Below are 25042 nucleotides of genomic sequence, written 5' to 3' on the forward strand. Positions count from 1 at the left end.
CGCGCACGTTTATTTTTCCATAGAATTAGGAGAGCTATGGCCGAAGATCAAAACCAAAGACCTCTTAAGGATTTCGCCCAACCATCCAACGAAGAACCTAGTTCTAGTATAGTAAACCCAACCATACCAGCGAATAATTTCGAACTTAAGCCCTCCCTGTTGCAACTAGTGCAACAGAGACAATTCGCAGATCTTGCTACTGAGAACCCAAACCAACATTTAAAAATCTTTCTCCAATTAGAAGACACTTTTAAAACCAATGAAGCTTCTCCTGAGGCAATTCGTTTAAGATTATTCCTTTTCTCCCTCAGAGATAAAGCCCTATCATGGTTAGATTCCCTTCCACGCAATTCCATAACAACTTGGGATAACCATAGAAAAGTATTCCTTGCTAGATACTTTCCCCCAAGTAAGACCGTCGTTCTTCGAAACCAAATAACCAGATTTACCCAGAATCAAGGAGAATCGTTGTTCGAAGCTTGGGAGAGATATAAAGAGCTGTTAAGAGCATACCCACATCATGGTTTAGAAAATTGGTTAATCATTTAGACCTTCTATAATGGACTTCACTATAACACTAAGATGACCATCGACGCTGTCGCAGGCGGTGCACTGATGAACAAACCTCATCCTTAAGTTAGTGCCCTCATTGAAGATATGGCTCAAAACCATCAATCATGGGGAGTTGAACGAGCGACAGTTGAGAAGAAGGAAGCCCAAGGAGGAGTACATGAGTTAAGCTCTATAGACATGATGCAAGCTAAAATGGATGCGTTGGCCCTCAAGGTCGAGCATATGTGCATAAACCCGAATAATGCAGCTGCAGTTTCGTCGGATTGTGAGATATGTGGAACCAAAGGACACCAATCTGCAGAATGCAGTCTCTTAAACGAAACCAACTCTGAGCAAGTGAACTACGCCCAAGGGAACCCATATTTGAATACTTATAACCCTGGATGGAGGAATCATCCGAACTTCTCCTATAAGAACAATAACTCTATCCAAAATACCGCACCTCTGAGAGAACTAGGTTACCAAGCCCCAAGACCAAATCAACCTATGCAACCTGTGCCACCAAAGCCAGCCTTGAGAAAATTATGGAAAATTTTATCACTGCTCAAACCCAATAAAACAAAGAGTTCATGAACCAGAACATTCACGTTAACGAACTGATTACCTAGTTAGGAACCAAGGTTGACCAAATAGTTACTCACACTAAGATGCTTGAAACCCATATCTCTCAGGTAGCTTTAAACCAAGCCCCCCATACTACACCTGGAGGACAGTTCCCTGGACAACCTCAACAGAATCCGAGAGGACAAGCCAATGCCATTACCCTACAAAGTGGGACCGCTTATGATGAGCCATTTAACTCAAGATTGAGTGAACCCAAAACTTCTAAGGAATATACCGAACCCACAGATGAAGTAAAGGAACCAGAGGAATCTGAAAAACAGGAAGGTCAAGAAAAAGGAGAAGAACCTGAAGACAAAACTTATTTACCACCCCCGCCATATAAACCACCGATACCATATCCGCAAAGACTCAAACAAACCCAGATCAATAACCAGTATCAGAAATTCATTAAGGTTATAGAAAAAATTCACGTAGAAATCCCTTTCACAAAAGCCATCACCCAAATACCTTCTTATGCAAAGTTTCTCAAAGACATCCTTACCATTAAACGTAGACTCGACGATCCGAAGCCCTTGGAATGCAATTCTATTTCCGAGAATAAATTAGCCAAAAAAGATAAAGATCCTTGAAGTTTCTCCATTCCTTGTCTTTTGGGAAGTCATGTCATCGAAAAAGCTTTTCTAGACTTAGGAGTTAGTGTGAGCTTAATGCCTTTAGCAGTTTGTGAGAGGTTAAACTTAGGAGAATCACAACCTACTAAGATGTCACTTCAATTAGCCGATATATTTGTTAAGTATCCGATAGGCATATTAGAAGATGTCTCTGTTAGGATAGGTCAGTTATTTATCCCTACTGATTTTGTTGTCATGGACATCAAAGAGGATAATGATATACCAATCCTTCTAGGTAGACCATTCTTATCAACTGCAGGAGCCGTAATAGATGTCAAGAGAGGAAAGTTGACCTTTGAGGTAGGTGACGAGAAGATAGAATTTATACTTTCGAAATTTCTTATGGCACCTGTGATGGGAGATGCATTTTATGCCATACATATCATTGATGAATGCGTTAGGGAAATAGAACAAGAAGAAATCATAAAAATGATTAAGTTGCCATCAACTCTCATACTGGAAGATGATAACTTTAGGAAGCCTACATCAATGATAACCTTTACGAATGTTTATCCCTTACCCAATATCCTATGCCATGCCCTAAGAAACCAACCTTAGAACTTAAGGAACTGCCTAAGAACCTGAGATATGAGTTCCTCGATGAAGAGATGAACCGTCCAGTTATAGTTAGTGCTACCTTTAGCCAAGAGGAAACAGACCAACTCTTAGATGTTTTACAAAGATATCCCTCAGCCTTAGGATATAATATCTCTGATCTGAAAGGTATAAGCCCATCCCTATGCATGCATTGGATTTCGCTCGAAGAAGATTTAAAGCCCTCCAGAGAACATCAGAGAAGAATAAACCCTATAATGAGTGATGTTGTTAAAAAAGAAGTTCTTAAGTTACTTGAGGCAAGTATAATCTATCAGATCTCGAATTGTAAGTGGGTGAGCCCTGTGCATGTAGTACCTAAAAAGGGAGGCATCACAGTAGTGCAAAACGATAAAGGCGAAGATGTAGCAAAACGGATAGAAGGAGGATGGCGGATGTGCATAGACTAAAAAAAGTTAAATAAAGCAACCAAGAAGGATCATTTCCCTTTACCATTTATAGACCAGATGTTGGAGCGTCTAGCCAGACACTCTTACTTCTGCTATCTAGATGGATACTCTGGATTCTTCCAAATACCTATCCACCCCAAAGATCAAGAGAAAACTACTTTCACATGCCCTTATGGAACTTTTGCCTACAGATGAATGCTATTCGGTCGCTGTAATGCCCCAGCTACTTTCCAACGCTGCATGATGTCAATCTTTGTAGATTACCTATATAGTATCATGGAAGTATTTATGGATGATTTCTCGGTTTGCGGATTTGATTTCCAAAATTGTCTTGCTAACCTTGAGAAAATCCTGGAGAGATGCGTGGAGGTGAACCTTGTGATAAACTGGGAAAAGTGTCATTTCATGGTCACCGGAGGGATTGTTTTAGGACATATAGTTTCCGAAAAAGGTATTGAGGTAGATAGAGCTAAGATAGAAGTCATAGAGAATCTAAAACCACCCAAAACTATCAGAGAAGTTCGAAGTTTCCTTGGACATGCTGGATTCTACCGGCGTTTTATCAAGGACTTCTCTAAAATAACTAAACCTTTAACTGGCCTTTTAATGAAAGATGCTGAATTCATTTTCGATGGAAAATGTAATGAAGCATTTAATCTTTTAAAACAAGTGTTGATTTCAGCACCTATTATGCAACCCCCTGATTGGTCAGAACCTTTTGAAATAATGCGCGATGCTAGTGATTATGCCATTGGAGCCGTTCTAGGACAAAGGAAAGATACAAAATTACATGTGATTTATTATGGCAAGTAGAACCCTAGGCGCTGCCCAACTTAACTACGCAACAACTGAAAAGAAACTACTAGCTGTAGTCTTTGCTATAAACAAATTTAGATCTTATCTAGTAGGAGCCAAAATTATAGTTTACACCGACCATGATGCCTTTCGTTATCTATTAAGTAAAAAAGATGCCAAGCCCAGGTTACTCCGATGGATTCTGTTACTACAAAAGTTTGATTTAGATATCTGAGATAAAAAAAGGCACTGAAAATGTAGTAGCTGATCACCTTTCTAGGCTAGAACACCTAAAACTAGACTTCGTACCCATAAATGATGATTTTGCCTATGATAGACTGATAGCTAAACTAGAAGCCAATGAAGACGATAGCCTAGGCCCTCATGAGCACTTCCAAAAATCCTTAGCTGTAAGTAATGTGCCATGGTATGCAGACTTTGTTAATTACCTAGCTGCTGATATCATACCCCCTGATCTTGACTACCACCGGAAGAAGAAGTTCTTCAACGATGTAAGAAACTTTTATTGGGACGAACTGCTCCTTTTCAAAAGGGGTAAAGACGGCATTTTTCGCCGTTGCATTCCGGAAGAGGAGGTAAAAAGTATAATTGAGCATTGTCACTCTGCACCCTATGATGGACATGCAAGCACCTCTAAGACATACGCCAAGATTCTTCAAGCTGGCTTATTCTGGCCTACCATGTGGCGTGATGTCCATGCTTGCATTGTCAAATGTGATAGATGCCAACGCACGGGAAATATTTTAAGACGTGACGAAATGCCTCTAAGAAACATTCAAGAAGTAGAACTCTTCGACGTTTGGGGTATAGATTTCATGGGACCTTTCCCACCATCCTTAGGAAACAAGTATATCTTAGTAGTTGTGGACTACGTGTCTAAGTGGATTGAAGTTATAGTTGCACCCACAAACGACACTAGAGTGGTGATCAAGTTATTTAAAAACTACATATTCCCCAGATTTGGAACACCCCGTTTAGTCATAAGCGATGGAGGATCGCACTTCATATCGAGAATATTTGACAAACTTTTAAGCAAATATGGAGTTAGGCATAGGGTAGCAACACCATACCACCCACAGACTAATGGCCAAGTAGAAGTATCCAATAGGGAGATAAAACAAATTCTAGAAAAGAATATCTCTATATATAGAAGAGAATGGTCTCAGAAGCTCCAAGAAGTATTATGGGCCTACATAACTGCTTTCAAAACCCCTATAGGAACAACTCCCTACCACTAGTCTATGGAAAATCATGTCATTTACCTTTTGAATTAGAGCATAAGGCCTATTGGACCATTAACTCTTTGAATTTGGATTACCTGACCGCTGGTGAAAAATGTATCCTTGACATCCACAAACTGGAAGAACTCAGGCAATCTGCCTACGAGAATGCCAAAATATACAAAGAGAGAACAAAAGCTTGGCATGACAAAATAATTGTGAAAAAATATTTCAATATAGGCGACCTTGTTCTCCTATTCAACTCTAGGTTACGACTTTTCCCTGGGAAGCTGCGTTCAAGATGGACTGGCCCTTTAAAAGTATCTAAGATTCTGAGATCCGGAGCTGTAGAAATCAAGAACGAAACCTGTAGTCCATTCATTATAAATGGGTAAAGACTGAAGCTCTATGAAGGAGGAGACATTCCGACAGAGTACTCCAGCCACACTCTGATAGATCCACCAATTCCTACGACAGATGTATCAGTTCCGATCGTCAAGCTAACGACGTTAAACAAGCGCTGCTTGGGAGGCAACCCACGGATCCTTTTCCCTAACCTTTGCAGGATGCATAACTTTGATAACATGCACGTGGCTTTCAAAGATGACGCCCATAGGGAGCGTCACATAGTTCTCTACTAGCTCCCTATGGAACCTACACGTTATCCAGACCAAGATTGCATGGACGCCCTAGGCATTGAGCCAAGCAGCAGATCTCGTCGTCCACCTCAAGATGACGAAGGAACCCGTGGTCAGAAGTAGTGTGACAGGTGTAAGACCCCAATTTTGTCCTAATATCCCTCATGGCATCATAACATTGCATTTGGCATTGCCTCAAGGATCATAAGCATCTTGGTTCCCCTTGCCTTTGGGTGGGACTCCTTGTGAGTGGTTTGAGATCACCAAGCATGTTTGAATTTTATATCATTGCTTTTCTTATTTTCTTTACTAACCAAAAGCACAAAAATATGTCACTAACATCTTTTGTTTGTAGCTTGAGCAATTACAAGGTCAAAAGCTTCAAGGAGATCATTGGTACAAAGACATGGTCAAGAGGAAATGATAGTAAGCATGGTAATGGTTCCCAAAGCTCTCATCCATCAAATATGCCCCCAGCATCTCAATTCATCATTTTGATCAAAGCAAGTCAAAAGGTTTGAGGTTTGTCCCCCAAAGAAACCCTAATTCATCTGTGCCCCACAATGCCTTGCTCTTGAAGCAACCTCAACCCATGATCAAATACAATCAAGGGAAGTTCTTTAATTCATCATTTCATGCATATTTGAACTTATTTGAGTGTCCTCAATCATCAATTCATCAAGATATGGGTTGTGAACTTGAGAAGTTGATCAGTCAATCCATCTGACTATTTTGGAATGCACTGAGACCTAACATTTTATGTTTTGGTCAAATGGAGATGGTTCCAAAAGAAAAAATGTCCTTAAGGAAAATATGAACAACTTTAATGTTCATCAAAATTTTATTTGAAGCTTGGAAGGCCATCTCCCATTCCAATACATTATAGGTCATTTTGACTGAAACCCTAATTGTGGGTCAACTTCCCAAGGACATAACTCATCCATTTCTTATGATTTCGAGGGTGGGATCAAATGCATTGGAAAGCTTAAGATGTATATTTCAAATGTTACGTTGAACAAAATTTCAAAATATCAAAGGAAATACATGTGATAATGCAAGACATTATAGGTCCCTTTTGACCAAAGGCATTAAAAGGCAAAAAAATCCAACTTCAAGTGCCCATAACTCTTTCATCAAAAATCCAAATAATGAAAAATTTAAGTCCATTTTGATTGTCTTGAAAAGATATACAACTTTGATGTTGGAGATTTGTTCATTTGAGGCTTGCATCATCAAAACAGAAGGGCTTGAACATTGGCCAAATTTAGAAACCTTGCATTGACAGGTTTTGCACATCACTCTTTAAACTCAAGTTTCATAAATTTCCACATTCCAAATGGATTTTTGCCCAACATAACAATTGTTCCTTACATCAAGAACTTTCCAACCATTACTCACATGATCATATTTGGATTTGGCAAATGGTAATTTCGAAGAGTTGAACATTTAGGCATAATTATGGAATGCACATGAAATCTTGATACACAAGCAATTGCCATTCAAACTACACGTCCAATTCAACTTGGTTTGTGTTCAGCATGCATTTGCATCAGCTTTTGGGCTTTGCACGCGCCTGTACAGGCCCATGCATGAAGGATCCAAATTCCATGCACATGAGAATTCACCTTGCTTGCAGTTTGTTTTGCTATAAATAGAAGGGTTCAGCTTCATTCAAACTCAACCTAAAGGCGCCTGAAACCCTGCTGAAGTGATTCCCCAACCTCACCAAAGAAGCAATTTCCATTTTTCTTCAAATTTTTCAGATCTAAAATTCAACTTCATCTGGTTGAATTCTTAGATCTAAAGCTTCTAAACCTTCACCATTTATCTCACTGATCTTCTGTTTTGGCAAAGCAAGCAAGGAATTGAGCTCAAGTTACCAGAATTCAAGCTTACTCTTCAACTGGTATTTCATTCGAATCTCAACATCCATTGACCTATTTGCTGAGATCTTGTGTTGGCTGAAGTCCTCTCAATAGAGGCATCATGTTTATGCATTCAATTTTTGAAATCCATTGAGTTCATGATGAACACCAGATTTTTTCAACCTCTGATTTCTCACACCATGGAAATCTAGAGTGAAAATGGATGGTACAGGGATGATGTACATCATCCCAACTTTCCAAAGATGTATAGATCGTGCATTTTCATTAAGCTTTGGATCTCTGCAACTCTGGCCGGAATTCTGAGGCTCACCGGAGAAGACGGTGGCTCCGGTGGCCATCCCAACTCCAGATCAATTCCTAGCCACACGATCTTGTTTCCAGATCTAATCTGGACCGTTCCATGTTATGACTTGTTTTAATGCTGCGTGTTGTTCAGTTGACCAAGGCGTATGGTGGGAGCGCATCTCTGGAGCGTATGATCTGCCAGCTCAATTAATGAGCTCAGATCTAACGCTCCTTGTTTTTTGCATTTTTTTATTTTCTGATTTTATTTTCTTTAATTCCAATTATTTTCAAAAATCAATATCTCTCTCATTTTTAATCCAAAAATTATGGGACCAATTGCATTAGTCTCCAAATAAATTCTAGTTTCTATTTCTGATTTTTAATATTTCTTATTTTGTCATTTGATGTTTTTTGTGAATTTTCTCTTTTCTGGTTATTTTTAATTCATTTTAAATAGTTTTTGATATTCAAAAAATACAAAAATATTTTCCTAACCTATTTCAATGATGATGGATCTATGAAAAATATTCTCATCAATTTTTAAATTGATTTGATATTTATTTGAGATTTTAGTTTAATTAGGTTATTTTTATTCATTTTTTATTGATTAAAAATAGTTTCTGACTTTAAAAAATGCTGAAATTTTCTGTCAAACTTTGTTTGACCTTGTTGAACTTAGGATAAATTACTTGGACCTTTCAAGGTTGATTTGAAGTGATTTTGAAGTTTGACCTTTCCATTATTTTTAATTCAAGTTTATTTTAATATTGAAAATGCCAAAAATATTATGCTTATTGTTTGATCTCCAATCTTCATCTCATTTCTGATATATCATTGTTTGACTTTGATTTTCAATGTCATTTGGTCAATACATATGGATTGGTACATATTATTTCATCTTATGCATTTTGATCTTTCCATTTCCTTATCCTTTCTTCATCTTCTTCTTCATCTTCTTCTTCTTCTTTCCTTTTGATCAATGAGTTGAAGATTGATAAGTTGGCATTGATTAGGGAACTTAATCTTCCTTTATTCAAATCTAATTCATCTTGATCAATTGATCAAGTGAATGGCTTTGCATTAAGGATAGGTTGTTTTCTAAATCATGCAAAAGGCTTAAACCAATACAAGATCAATTCTCTTTTCCTTTTTTGGCATGGTAAGTTGTTGGAACTTGGTTCACTAATCAAGACTTCTAACTTGTGTTGTTGCCTACATTATTATTGACCGGCCTCAGATAGTTGTGATTTCTACATAAGTTCAATTACGATTGCTTAACATAGCGCTAAATTTGCCTTATGGCACACTAACTACTACAACTAACTATTGACAATTAACCTTTACTTTTTGCTCTTTACTTTTATGCAATTTACTATTCTTGCACATATTATCCATTTGCTTTTCTCTTTGCTCACTTGAGCACATATTTATGTTAATGCCATTTGACTTTTGCTCACTTGAGCACATAATTGTGTATATATTATTATGCTTGTGTTTTGTTTTGATTGTTGTGAACCAAATGCAAAGAAATGGACTTAGTTTCTAGGACTTTCCCTATGCAAAGAATGGAAAATTGGACTTAGATTCTAGGACTTTCCTTATGCAAAATTGGAGTAAATGGACCTTAATGAGGAAGATGGATTAGAAGGACCAAATCTCTAAACTCACCCTTGTCCATTCTTGATTTACTTCATGGAACTTTTGATGTGTGTGTTTTTGTGCTAGGGAATTCTACTTGAGCTTAATTGGAGGACCATTTCCATGATCATTCAAAGTGAAAGATACAAGAAACATTGAGGATCTCTTATGAGACTTGTTTGATTGCTTATGCTTTGTGATTGCTTATTCCAAAGGATGGGAGCTACTTGGATCATCAATATGATCTCAAGAGAGGGACTCCATTGTGGTTTTGTTTCTTTATCCCTCACCTTCTTGTATGCTTAGGATCTTAGCCCTTCTTCTTCTTCTCTCCACTCTAACCCAAGCCAAAACGTTTTGTGCAAACATTTAACTATGGTTTTCAAACATCAGAAACCTAAGTCTTAGGCTTTTGATTTTCAAACTTTCTTTTCATAACACTTATTTTGAATTGAACTTTTAAGTCAACTTTGACCATTTTTGTATATACTTCTAATTGGTAAATATAACCCATTCAAATGTCTTTTGTGGTTCCAATGGCCACTTTCTTAATCAAAATCTTTCATAACCTTTAGCTATTAGGTTTGAGTTATCCTTGTGGTAGATGTAATACTCACCTATATCCTTAGTGATGGACAATGAGCCTTCCATGCTTATTATAGGGTTAACCCCTCACTAGCATGTTGAAGTTATCCTCACATGGTGGATTTGTGGTTTGGTTGAGTTTTCTCCCTTTGATAACAAAAGACCTTAAGGCTTTTGGACCAATCAATTCACCAACTCATTTTTTGAGATTTTTACCCCGAACTACGAGGTTTTGATCCTAATCTTTTTATAAGATGGTACGTAGGCAATGGGTTTATCCATCCAAACACAAAATGTAAATAATTTGTGCATTCTCTTCTCATCTCTTCAATCATGTTTGCACAAACAAAATTTTCCACAAAACAAACAACCTTCACAACAAGTATGAAAAGGGCTCCCTAGGAGTACCTAGGATGTTTTGGGTGCCTAACACCTTCCCATTGCATAACCAACCCCTTTACCCAGATATCTGTTTCTTTTACTAGTTTTTGTTAAATCTATTAGGTTTTTGTTCGCTTTCTAACCATTCCTTTGGATAAATAGAAGTGCGGTGGCGACTCGACTTTTATGATTTACCTTGGATTTAGTCAATATCTCTAATGGTAACGAATACCCTGCTACAACAGGTTACCCTCCCCTTATCTTATTTCAAAACATTGGGGACAATGTTTGATTTAAGTGTGGGAGGAGATTTTGTTGCTTTCTATTTTTCTTTGCTGTTTTTAGTTAGATTATTTATTTTTATTGCTTTTTAGTTGTTTACTTTCTTTTATTTTGCTTTTAGTTAAAGTGATTTAGAAAATGCATGTGTCTGACGAGTCACCAGTATAGTGTATCTTTAGTACATCCTAATCTCCCCATTCCTTTAGCCCTACCAAAATTTTTTTGCAAAAGAAAACGGTGTTATCCTGAAAGTTTTTTGAGCTTTAAGACAAGTTTGAGTTAGGATGTGGTGACTTGGGAGAACTTTTTGAAACATCAGTATCGTTTTAGCACCATAGACTTCATGAATATAGGAATCACTCCCGAAACCCCATATACCATGGCCTTAATTATCATTTCAGTATAGTCCTCAGTAGTTTATTCCAGCAGTCAGCTCCGGCCTAAACATCCTCTACGTAGGGGACCGATGAACATAAGTGAATGATCCAGTGAAATAAATAAAAGAAAAAGGCAACTCCGGCATAGGTGACCCTCACAAAGTCATTTAAACCAAAAAGTTGTAAAAATTTGCTGCAAAAGAAAAAGAAAAAGAAAAAAAACTCACCCGCTGTTAGTTGGTTCAGAGGTATCTGGCGCTGAACTCGGTAGGGAGGATTACGATCTGATCCCTCACAACTGAATTTGGGTGAAATAAAAGGGTTTACACATAATTATGTGCCAGAAACCCCATGTTTAGGATCAGAATCACTAACCGGTCACTCTGCTATGAAGCATGTACGGGTAACGGGCTTAATGTGATTGCGCCTGAATGAAAAGAACCCAAAAAGAGATGAAGAGGTAGGCCTAGGTATTGTGGGATAATATGGGTTGGTTAATATAGGAATGGAGTTTATGTCCGTGTCTGCGGATAAGTGTCATCACGATACCCTTAGTTCACTTAGTTAGTACCTATCACTGCATCTCGACTTGAACTTAGAAGCCTTTCTAGCCCGAATCACTCGTTGACACCTGTTTTTCTTCTTTGAGCTTTTAAGTGTTTTGCTTAAGGACAAGCAAGGGTTTAAGTGTGGGAGAATTTGATGACACTGAAATTCACCGTATTTTCGACTCCGATTTCGCATGCATTTTAGTTGTTTTATTGTTATTTTGTTATGTTATTACTATGTTTTTCTTTGTTTTCAAGTTTTCAGTCTAATTGGAGCCCCGATCGAGAAAAGGAGTGAAAATGAGCTAAAAAGCCTAAAAATCAGCATTTTACACTTGTGGCTCCCACTGTGGTTGGCGCCATGGGTCCAACCATGACGTGTCCCAGTTCCAACTTCTCCTCAACTGCCACATCTCCCACTATCTCCACTTGGGCGCCACACTTTCCTCTTGTGGTGGGCGCCATGATATGGTGGCGGGCGCCACAAGAACAAAGATGTTTCCCTCCCAAATTCAAACTTAGGGGCATCCTTATCATTTCCATTATTTTCCTTGCCTATAAATAGAACCTTGATTTCATTTGTTTCTTCATCCAAACTTTGTTACAACTAGGCATATATCAGTATTGTGTAAAAGTGATAATCGCTTCACATCGGAGTGTTGCCACAACTATGTAATCGAGTCTGTAATCGAGTTTGGAGCACTTTGGAAGGAAGTTAATCCTGCCGCCATTTTTATTTCTGTTACGCACTTTATTCGACCCTCCAATTGGAACAGGTTTTATTGCTTTACCTTTGTTTACTTTATTTATTTCCCGCACTCGCACTTTACTTTATTTATTTCCCGTACTCGCACTTTACTTTATTTATTTCCCGCACTGTCTTTACTTTGTTTACTTTCTTACACTGTCTTTACTTCGTTTATTTTCCGCACTGCACTACTTTTATTTACTTCTTGAACCACACTACTTTTATTTAATTTCCCGCACTCGCACTACTTTTATTTAAATTAAAATGCATCTTTACTTTACCATGTCTAGCTAAACGTATAAAGGTTAGAATGTAAGGATCGTAATTGAACCGATAATCCGTACAATTGTTCGTAGAAACACTTAAGGGCTATTTTGACTTTCAACTTAAGTTTTCCCGCACTTAATTTTCGTTGGGTAAGATTGAAAGTCGTCTGACGTCTGTTTAAACTTAGTTGTTTTTAACTATTTCAAATACAGCGAAAGCGCTTTGTTTAGTTCATTAGGAGTTTTAACTTAAAAAGAAAAGTGAGTTTAAAACTATTTTCGGACGCGTTTATAAGTTTAGAGTCTGGTTCGTGAGAACCTCTTTTGGTTAAGAAATCCAGGTCAAAATACTTTTCAACTTAGTCAAGACACTATATTTCTTAAAAATAGGTTTACTACTCTAACGCAATGCGCGCCTTTTTATAAGTGACAGTTCCCGTTAAATTGGTTCTTTTCAAAGTAGGAAACACTACCCATAAGTAATTCTATTAGCAAGTACTTAGATTATTAATTGATTCTCTGAATTACATTTCGAATCTTTCTTTATTAATTGAATTTAATTTAAAACTTTTTTTTCATTGTGCACTCTTAAAAACCCTATTTCGATTACCTTAGATAAACACCATAATAATAGATAACGATAGATTGACATTTGGTCTCTGTGGATTCGACAATCTTTTATATTACTCTGACGCGTTCGTACACTTGCGAAAAAGTACGTATCATTGAGTAAAAATTTCACTATAGAATACACTATGCATAAAAAAATTGTGAGATATTTATCTTTGGTGCATTGATTTAGCTTGGTTATTTTTGCCAACTGCAAAGGTTCAAATTTAATGGGTAGGAGTAGAATTTCGAATATTTCTTATGCAATAGATACCAAGAATAATCAACTTCAGAGTCAGTGTTTTAAAATTTGGTCCGATCTGATCGGTCGGATCGGAAGTCTGAGAGTAAGTCAGATTAGAAATGTCAAAAGGTTAAAAGGAACATGTGTGAACTAATTTATTCATCCATTAAATTAATGCATTAATGTGTTTGTTCGAACCATCGAGTTGCACTTTTTTACTAGCACGTTTTGTGTTGGAGAAAATCCAATCACAAGATGAAATAATGAATAAATGAATAATTGAGAGAGTTAGAGAATTAGAGTGAAAATGATTGTATTTCATTAATGATACAACATGAGGTATATATATAGAACAATTCACATCAATGTAGCTAACCAACTAAAATGAAAACCCAAATTTTCAGACATGTAACCGGTTACACCAAAGTTGTAACGACTACAGTACGCTATTATCTCATAAATTGAAAACTTGGAGGGTGGTAATTAGTTACACCAAAGGTGTAACTAATTACATGTCGATTTTGTTTGATTTTAACTACAACTAAAGGGGTGGTAATCGGTTACACTCAGGTTATAACCGATTACACCAATTTGAATCATCACTTTTTCATAACACACCACTTTAATTCATGTCCTTCAAGTCTTCCATAATCATGTGCTTCTTCAACCTCTTGAACACTTCAATTGTTACTCCTTTGGTTGGAAAATTGGCCACTTGATCATCACTTTTGCAATACCCAACTTCAATTTTTCTTCGCTCACAAGCTCTCTCAAGTAGTGAAATCGCATCTCTATATGCTTGCTTCTCCCATCTGCAATGGGATTCTTAGCAAGGTTTATAGCGGAAAAATTTTCTATCAATAAAATTTTCTATTAATATCTTGCTCCTCTTCATTGTTTGACAACTACAATATTGTCTCTGCAGGGGTAATTAGCACATTACAATGATCCACTTGGATCTTCTTTAATATCTCAAGAGAATACCTTCTTTAATGCATGAGCAGTCCCTTCCGGACTTGAGAAACTCAATTCCAATTAAATATGTTATGATATCAATGTCGATTATCTTAAAATCCTTCACTAGATCATATCTCCTTATTCACATACATACCATGTTTGGATACACATTCATAAAATCCTATCTCCTTTATAAACCCATCAAATCTTTTATTCCAAACTCTTGGTGCTTGCTTCAGCTCATACAACACCTTCATTGATCTATAGAACCTAAATTCCTGATTTATTTGCAATAAAACCAAATTGTTATGCCACATACACCTCCTCTTCTAAAGAGCCATTCAAAAATGTATATTTGACATCCGTTTGGTAAATAAATCAATTTTTATTATTTTCAATACCAACAACTAGCCCAATGGTTTCTATTTTATACACCGGTGAAAATAGTTCTTCAAAGTTTCTGCCTTCTCTTTGCAAAAATATCTTTGCAACTAATCAAGCCTTATGCTTGATTATTTTACCTTTGGGATTTGTCTTTACTTTGTACAACCATATTACACCAATTGACTTCTTTCCTCGAGTTATATCCACTAGTTTCCATGTCTTATTTTTCTCAATTGACTCCATCTCCTCCTTCATGGACCATATCCACTTTGGATCACTTAAGACCTCCTCCGTTTCACCAGGTTGAATTTATCCATGAGCAAAAAATGGACGAGATCCCCATTATTGTTTACTTCATTATCCAGGAACAACTCAAAATCTCGTAAACTTGCAAGCATGCATACTTGCCTTGTTGATCTTCTCAAATTTTCTTCAACTTGGACTTCACTGGTTGTAGATTTTGCATTCTCAAACACTGCCAGTCCACCAATTAATGAAAAATCTCGTCCCTACTAATTACAATTCTTTTGTTGACTGTGTCATGGAGTTTGTAGCCACCCGTAGAGTGATACCCAACAAATATCATTTGATATCCCTTGTGATCCAGATTCTTTCTAAGTTGATTTGGACACATGTTTATACGCAACCAAACCAAATACCTTCAAGTGACTCATATTTGGCATGAATCCAGACCATCATTCTTTGGGTGTAATATTTTTCAAATTCTTTATTGGACACCTATTCAACAAATATTAAGATGTGGAAACTACTTCTCCCTATAATGTTTTTGTCAAGTTCTTCCCTTTTAACATGTTTCTCACCATGTTCATAATCGTTCGATTCTTCCTCTCGGCGATGCATTTTTGTTAAGGCGTATATGGTGACACTGTAACACCCTGATTTACCGCGCATAATTTAACGCCTAAATTAATTAATAAGCACTTAACACATAGGGTTTCAGACTTACTCAAACAAAAACCTGCTCATCTGTAACATATATGATTTTAAAATTAAAACATTTAACACATGTCATCATATTCTCACCTTCACTTAGGGTGTCTTTGCAGCAGAAGTCATCAATTAAACATGAAATATAAACTCATATATGTCTCAAATCAATTACTTCAATAAAATTGAAAATAAATTAAGATAAATCTTCCGTACAACAACAAAAACATCAAACATTAAGAGCATGATATTCAACTCTCTAAATATCATCCACAAACGAAAATATAAATGAAATAGAAATATCCTTCGCCCCGCCCGGTGTTACAGAATCAAAGCAATACAATCTAAACTCAAAATAGAAATAGTAAAATAATAGCATCATGTCATCCTCTCGCACTAAACAGCTGCTCGATTACCTGTTAATCTATACTCTGAAAAAGGAGCACAGGCCACAAAGACAACAATGGGTGAGAATACACCTTATAATTGTTAACGATGAAAAATCAACAATAGGATGATAAAAATGGAATAGTGAATTCATTACATTTAATTAAAAACATCCACAATATAATAATGCAATACTAATGCTCCAACTCCATCATCCAAAATGCATGTGGTGTCAGTTTTTGGATATCAGAGGTTTGTTACTGATTAATCCACGGTCTCTGGTCCCTCATTTGAACCAACAATTCCAACAATGAATCTGAGACCCGTCCATGCTTCCTCACAGAACCAACGATTCCACCAATAAATTTGAGGCTGTCACTGGATCGAAGTCCTACCTATCTCCAACAATATGCAAATAACTTAACGATTCATATTATTCATCTAAAACACCAAAAGAAATCATCAGAAACCTCAATCAAAATTATCATAAATAAATTATCATCGAAATGGTTCCTCGTTCGAGCCTTATTTTCGCCAATCCAGGCCATCACTATAACCTTCGGGGTTTAAAATTCACCATTCACCCGAAACAACACTATTCACCCGAAACACTTTTCACCTGAATATTATCCACCCAAACACTAATCACCCGAAACACTATTCACTCGATTTTTGAAAAAGTTTGTTTTCTACCAATTCAAAAAAAGTGATTTTCATAAAAATGGATTTTTCTGCCTAATTTGGGAAAAAGTGCTTATTTTATCAAAATATATTATTTTATTATTAATAGTAACCCTTATCCTTATTTCAACTCAACCCCACACATAACAGGTACGACTACCTTAAGGGATTATCCCAAATCGCCTTAGGTAAGAGCATCATTACAATAATTAAAAAAAAGCAGTGAGCAACACAAAATAAACACACATAATATTATACGATATCTTAGGAATTAGCCTAAATCCCCTTAGGTAAGAGAATCATTACAACAATTTAAAATATATATACTTCCCATTAAAGGGCACTGATGGGAGGGTAAGGACCCCTCCTCATCCTAGTTTCCAAATTATTCACCCAAAAGTATGGTAATCCCCCTACCTCAATGAAGATTTCCTATGCTATGTAATTCCTCATACTCGATCAATCTCTTTTCCCAATTTGTTTTTCCATTCCAATTCACTCCTTACACGTTACTGTATATCCCAACTTAACTCACAATTATATTCTAAACTAACGTACATAAAAAAACTAATGTTAGATACTTATTATTATTATTATTATTATTATTATTATTATTATTATTATTATTATTATTATTATTATTATTATTAAATCTCAAATCTCATTTTAACATTTCACCTCCTACTTACTCCCATACCCTCAAATGTTAACGTTAAAACTTCTAAGGATAATATACGTTCCCTTTTTATTATTAATAAAATAATCTCAATTAAATAATTATTCTAAATTAAATAAAATGTTAAATAAAACGTTATCGTACATGTTATTTCTAAATAATCATTTTAAAATACTCCAATTAAATAAATATTATATTAAATAGATATTTAATTAAAACATTATAATTAATTTCCAAAACTCTAATTATATCTATTATTACTAAATATCTTAAAATTGGGTGAAAATAAACGGTTTGGTGTATACCACTCTTTTTCAATTAATTGGGTGAAAAAGGAATGGTTGGGTGTATACCACTCTTTTCTCCGAATACTTAGATACGAGCCGTATAGCTCGACCATTCGAGTATCTGTCTTCAAACCAAAAACGCCTGATCCTATCTAAACCTTTCACAAATAAGATGAAAAAGGAACAGTTTGGTTGTACCACTCTTTTCCCCAAGTGTTTGGATAGAAGTCATATAGCTCGACTATTCGAGCACTCATCATCCATTTCAAAACAAAATCAATCAATCAAACTCTTTTTTCATCTTAGTGCAATATCAAAATCTTTTCATAAATGAAAGATGTTTCGTCTCGAGATGATTCAAAACAACACTTCGTCCTTATATGTGTGAGTAAACTAGCGACGTTTTCCGCGAATATGATATGTCTATCTATTCTATTATGATGCAAATGTTCCCTTTCTCCACTATTTTGGATAGTAAGTGATATTTTACGTTCGATTATTACTAAATATATTTCTCTAAAATCGACCAACAAATAAATATTTTCTACCCAAAACTATGTAGCCTTGAGTTCTCCATCGCACCTAGAGATAAGTAAGAGTGAGATTCAAAGTCTCGTCGGGCACCCTAATAAAAAAAATTCTTTTAGTCCTTTTTATTTTTATTTCAAACTTTTAAGGAATGAAAACATTTTAAAGCTAACACTTAATGTAAAGCTAATTAAACGGCTCTCGTAGAGTACAATGGATGTGAGGGATGCTAATACCCTCCCTTCGCATAATCGACTCGCAAACCCGACTTTGGTTGCGAGAACCATTTTCTTTTTCTTTTGAGGGTTTTGATGATATTTTCCCTTTCATTTTTATAATAAATAAAGTTCGGTGGCGACTCTATTATCATCTCAAGTGTGCGAGCGCTCGTGGTCATTTTTTCGTGTTGCGACAACTGGTGACTCTGTTGGGGACCTTGGTTCCCTAAAGAGAGTCAATCCTAGTTTAGTTTGTTTTGTGTTAAGTGTTTGCTTTATTTGTTTGGATTTACTCTATCGTATGCTTCTGTTTATCTCACGTGTTATATTCATCATGATCTTCTATCTTTTATATGGTTTCCATGAGCTATTGGTATAGATACTTTGATTGCTTCAACACATTAGTGGAAAGGCTCTACACCCGGGCCTTAAGAGAAAACATAAGATAGGATGATGCTTGGATAGTGTTGGCCTGCGAGATGTATATCTCATGGTCTATTAGGAATGATGGTTGCGTAGTATTGGTCTGTGAGATGTATATCCCATGGGGTTAATTCGAAAACCTCACTCAAAAGAGATTCCCTTGGAAGTATTATTATTCTGCAAGTAATTTTCCATAGGCTGAGTTCGCCATAGATTTAGTACCTGGTACTAGACCAATGTTAATAGCACCGTACATAATGTATGCTTCAAAGATGAGTTAGCTGAAGAAACAGTTAGAGGAACTACTTGAGAAAAAGTTTGTTTGACCTAGCATTTCACCGTGGGGAGCACCATTGTTGTTGGTCAAGAAGTAAGATGGTAGCACGAGGTTGTGTTTTGATTATCAACAACTGAATAAGGTTACTATCAAGAACAAGTACACTCTTCTGTGAATTGATGATCTTATGGATCAGTTTGCGGTTGTGTTCATCGATAATATTTTCGTGTACTCCAAGTCAGATCAAGAGCGTGTGGGACGTTTAAGAGTGGCGTTACAGACTTCACAAGAGAAGAAGTTTTATGCCAAGTTATCCAAGTGTGTGTTATGGTTGTGAGAAGTGAGTTTTCTCGCTCATGTGATTTCTAGTGGTGGAATAGCAATTGATTTGTCGAAGGTTGACACGGTGTTGTAGTGGGAGAGTCTTATGTTTGTTTCGGAGATTAGAAATTTTCTGGGTTTGGCTGGTTATTACAACCGGTTTATTAAGGGATTTTTGAAGTTTGATTTGCCTTTGACTCAATTGACACGAAAGTGTCAAGCTTATATGAAGAATGTTTAGTGTGAAGCGATTTTTCAAGAACTCAAGAAGAAGTTGACGTCAGCTCCAATTTTGATTTTTCCAAGTCCAAGTGAATCGTTTGTGGTTCATTATGATGCATGTAAGATGTGATTAGGTGGTGTGTTTACGCATAATGGTCATGTTGTGGCTTATTCTTTGAGACAATTGAAAGTTCATGAGAAGAATTATCCTACCTATGATTTAGAGTAGGAAGTTATAGTGTTTGTGCTTAAAGTTTGGAGACATTATTTGTATGGCTCTAGATTTGAAGTGTTCATCAATTATAAGAGTTTCAAATACATGTTTGATCAGAAGGAGTTGAATATGAGATAGAGGAGATGGCTTGAATTTCTGAAGGACTATAATTCTGGGTTGAGTTACCATCCTCGTAAAGCTAATCCCATAGTTGATGCATTGAGTAGTAAGTCGTTACATATGTTGACACTTATGGTTTGATTTAGATTTGATCAAGCAATTAAGAGACATTAGTTTGGTGTGTGAGATGACTCCTAACACTGTGAAGTTGGGTATGCTAAAGTTGACTAGCGGTATTCTTGAAGAGATCAGAGAAGGTCAGAAATTAAACATGGGATTGATTGATCGATTAATGTTAATTAATCAAGGTAAGGAGGTGGACTTTAGGATAGATGAGGATGGGATTATAAGGTTATGATACAGAGTTTGTATACCAGATTTTCCAAAGCTTAAGAAGAGAATTCTTGAGGAAGGTCATAGGAGTAGTTTGAGTATTCATCCCGAAACTACTAAAACGTATCAAGATCTTAAGAAGATGTTTTGGTGTCTAGGTAGAAAAGAATATATTGTTGAGTTTGTGTATTCTTGTTTGACTTGCCAGAAGGTGAAGACCGAGCATCAAAATTCGTCTGGATTGGTGCAACCATTGAGTATTCTAGAGTGGAAGTGGGATATCATTTCTATAGATTTCGTGACAAGTTTTACTAAGACTGCTAAGGGAATTGATTCGATTTGGGTTGTGGTGGATAGGTTGACTAAATAGGCTCATTTCCTCCCTATAAAGACCAATTATTCGTTGTTCAAGCTTGCTGAGATTTATATTGAGCAGATAGTCAAGTTAAATGGTATTCCTTTGAGTATCATTTCAGATAGAGATCTGAGGTTCACGTAGAGGTTCTGGGTGAGTTTGTAGGAAGCAATGGGAACTAAGTTATGGTTGATTTCTGCTTATCATTCGTAGGTGGACGGTCAAACAAAGAGGTAATATGGTCTCAACTTCAGAATATGTTCCTGATCCGTCTTATGTGATTAAAATGGATGATGTGCAAGTGATAGATAACTTGACTGTGGGGGCATCACCATTGCAAATTGATGATCGAGAGGTTAAACACTTAGAAGGTAAAGAGATCGTGCTGGTGAAGGTAGTATAGAGAGGACCTAAGGGAGGAAGCGTAACATGAGAGCTGGAGAGTCGGATGAGTGAGTCTTATCTGGAGCTTTTTCGTTCAGGTAATTTTCGATGATGAAAATTCTTCAAGTGGGGAATGTAACACCCTTCTAAATACCCCAAATATTTAATTAAACAACAGCATATAAATCAATATCAGAGTAATCATGCACCAAGGGTGTCACATAATACTTCACATAATTCACCGTAAAAATCAGTCATGCTCATTATTTAATCCAACATAAACACTTCTTTAAAAATTCGCAGCGGATAGAAACATTTCAACATCTGTAATTCATCAAAATTAACATTTATTCAACAATTCAAACATCCCGTCCCGATGTTACATCTATCAGAGCATGACCCTCTAACCACACTAGACTTCAAGCACTAGCTTCTATTCGACTCACTGCTCGTTACCTGAAAAATATAGCTGTAAGGGTGAGTTCCTCAATCGATATAACAAATATTATAATTTATCATGTTATGTTAAGTAATTCTACACGTTAAATCACCCTAATTATATCATGCATTAGGCAACGGCACAGTCAACTCAATTATCATATTCAAACACAACGTAAAGGCAACTCAATAACAACGTAAAATGCAACTCAATGAGACTCGACTCTTCATGCATGTGGTACCATTTGGAGTAAAACTCCCAACTTAAAATCATTGCCAGTTTAGTGGGCATCAAGGCATAAGCCTTCAACTTTCAACTTAAAATTTTGCCAATCCAGGCCAACGTGGTGTGAGCAAAAGCCCCATAATTTTTGCCAATCCAGGCCAACGTGGTGTGAGCAAAAGCCCCGACTTAATGCATATGAATGTATATGTCATGTACGACTTGAAACTTCAACAACAATATAACAACGACAACATAACAGCTTTTTCAACAACAACAACTTAAAATCAACTTTGGCTCATCGGCCTACAATTCAGTATTTTCAACGAAGCAACTTATATTCAACTTTTCACCATATCTACATCAACTTTTCACACATAACCCAATAATTTATTCATCGAAATTAACTACAATAGGCCAGCTACCAATTGCATTCACAACATAAAATCAACTATTTTCCATACTGCAAAGACTCTGCTCAACTGGAGGGAGTCGGCGCAAAAATGCCTTGCGTCGACGCATGCAGTCGGCGCATGCCCCACGGGTCAGCGCACGCCGACCCTATGGTCGACCGCTCGCGCGCAGACTCAGGTTTTCTGAGTTATTCCAAAGTTCTGTTAGCTTCACGCAGATCAGGTTTTCCGGCCGCTTCCGCATCTAAACCCTTTCTAAGAAAACTTAAATTGTCTGTAATTAGTAGTGCCGAATCAAGTTTTTTAATTGTGATCCGTGCTATAGTCTAACATTTACGACTCACACAACTATCAATTCAATTTGCAGTTTTTAACACGGTTTATCCAACGTCAATTTCAGCATATACAGTCCCAATTAGGGTTAAATCAACGGCTTCTCACTACCCATGACATGTTAATCTATAATACCCATTAAACGACGATAAACCCCCCTTACCTGAGATAATCCGGCAAATCTCTAAGCTTTAGCTTTTCCGTTCCTCAACCGTTGCTCTACAGCTCTTTGCCCTTTTCCTCTTCTCTGCAGCTTTTCTGTTTCTCACGTGAAAAAAACTCTTCTGTTCCAAAAATATGAAACCCTTTCTTTATTCCCACTTATATATTTTCCAAATATTATTATTCCCAAATAATAATAATAATAATAATAATAATAATAATAATAATCCAATAATCCCATTTATTTAATTAAATTAATAAATATATTATCAACTTAATTAAATAATTCTTTTTTTCTTTATTTGGGGTGTTACAACTCTCCCCCACTAAAAGAGTTTTCGTCCTCGAAAACATACCTCAAGCAAATAACTCTGGATAAGACTCCTTCATCTGACTCTCGAGTTCCCAAGTCACATTGCCACCTGCTGGTCCTTCCCAAGCTACCTTCACTAAGGCAATCTCTTTACCCCGCAACTGCTTCAACCCTCGATCCTCAATCCTCATAGGCGATGTTTCAACAGTCAGGTTATCTCTCACCTGTACATCATCTACTTGGACTACATGCGACGGATCATGAATGTACCTCCTCAACTGAGACACATGAAAAACCTCATGCAAATTCGCAAGTGACGGCGGTAAAGCGATACGATAGGCTACCTCTCCTATCCTCTCCAAAATCTGATAAGGACCAATAAATCGAGGTGTCAACTTCTTCGACTTCAAAGCCCGACCAACACCTGTTATCGGAGTAACACGAAGAAACACATGATCTCCCTCTTGAAACTCAAGTGACTTCCTCCTCTTATCATGATAACTCTTCTGACGACTCTGAGCAATTCTCATCTTCTCCTGAATCATCTTAATCTTTTCCGTAGTTTGTTGGACAATTTCCGGTCCGACCACAGCACTCTCACCGGACTCATACCAACATAACGGTGTTCGACATCTCCTACCATACAAAGCTTCAAACGGCGCCATACCAATGCTCGAATGAAAACTATTGTTGTAGGTAAACTCAATCAACGGTAAATAACAATCCCAACCACCTCCTTTTTCCAAAACACAAGCTCTCAAAAGATCTTCTAATGACTGAATCGTCCTCTCAGTCTGACCGTCAGTCTGCGGATGATATGCAGAACTCAATCTCAGCTTAGTTCCCAAAGCTCTCTGCAAACCTTCCCAGAACTTCGATGTAAATCTAGGATCTCTGTCCGAAACAATACTCGACGGAATACCATGCAAACTTACAATCTTCTCAATATACAACTCAGCCAATTTTTCTAACGGATAATCCATTCTAATCGGAATGAAATGAGCCGACTTTGTCAATCTGTCAACAATCACCCAAATGGCTTCAAAATTCTTACTTGTCCTCGGTAAACCAGAAACAAAATCCATACTGATACTATCCCATTTCCACTCTGGAATAGCCAACGGTTGCATTAGCCCAGACGGCTTCTGATGCTCAATCTTTGACTTCTGACAAGTCAAACAAGAATAAACAAAACTCGCAATATCTCTTCTCATTCCCGGCCACCAAAATAACTTCTTTAAATCATGATACATCTTCGTAGCTCCAGGATGAATACTCAACCCACTACGATGTCCTTCTTCAAGAATGTTCTTCTTAAGTTCAGTAACATCCGGAACACACACCCGACTACCAAATTTCAAAATACCATTCTCATCAATTCTGAATTCGCCACCTTGACCTTGATTCACTAGAGTCAACTTATCAACCAGAAGCATATCAGATTTCTGACCCTCTCTGATCTCGTCCAGAATACCACTTGTTAACTTCAACATTCCCAATTTAACACTATTGTGAGTACTCTCACACACCAAGCTCAAGTCTCTAAACTGCTCAATTAAATCCAATTCCTTAACCATTAGCATAGACATATGTAATGATTTCCGACTCAATGCATCAGCCACTACGTTTGCTTTACCCGGATGGTAATTCAACCCAAAGTCATAATCCTTCAGAAATTCTAACCATCTCCTCTGTCTCATATTCAGCTCTTTCTGATCAAACAAATACTTCAAACTCTTATGGTCACTGAAAACCTCAAATCTTGACCCGTACAAATAATGTCTCCATAACTTCAGAACAAACACCACAGCTGCCAACTCTAAATCGTGCGTCGGATAGTTCCTCTCATGAACCCTCAGCTGTCTTGAAGCATAAGCTATAACCTGCTTATTCTGCATCAACACGCCACCCAAACCCAACAATGAAGCATCACAGTAAACTTCAAATGGTTCCGATGAACTCGGTAATATGTGAATAGGAGCACTAGTTAATCTTCTCTTTAACTCTTGGAAACCTTCTTCACATTTGGAGTCCCAAATAAACGCTTGTCCCTTTCTAGTCAACATCGTCAACGGTAACGCCAACTTAGAAAACCCTTCAATGAACTTCC

General features: G+C 36.8%; 1 non-coding gene across 1 annotated transcript; it reads right to left on the reverse strand.

Moving 5' to 3' along the window:
• Positions 1-420: 420 nt before the first annotated feature.
• On the reverse strand, positions 421-527 carry LOC127124094 (small nucleolar RNA R71). The gene has a single exon (XR_007803732.1). It is a non-coding gene; the product is annotated as a small nucleolar RNA R71 (small nucleolar RNA).
• Positions 528-25042: the final 24515 nt, after the last annotated feature.

Source organism: Lathyrus oleraceus, chromosome 2 (genome assembly GCF_024323335.1).
Source record: "Lathyrus oleraceus cultivar Zhongwan6 chromosome 2, CAAS_Psat_ZW6_1.0, whole genome shotgun sequence".
In the NCBI taxonomy this organism is placed as follows: domain Eukaryota; kingdom Viridiplantae; phylum Streptophyta; class Magnoliopsida; order Fabales; family Fabaceae; genus Lathyrus; species Lathyrus oleraceus.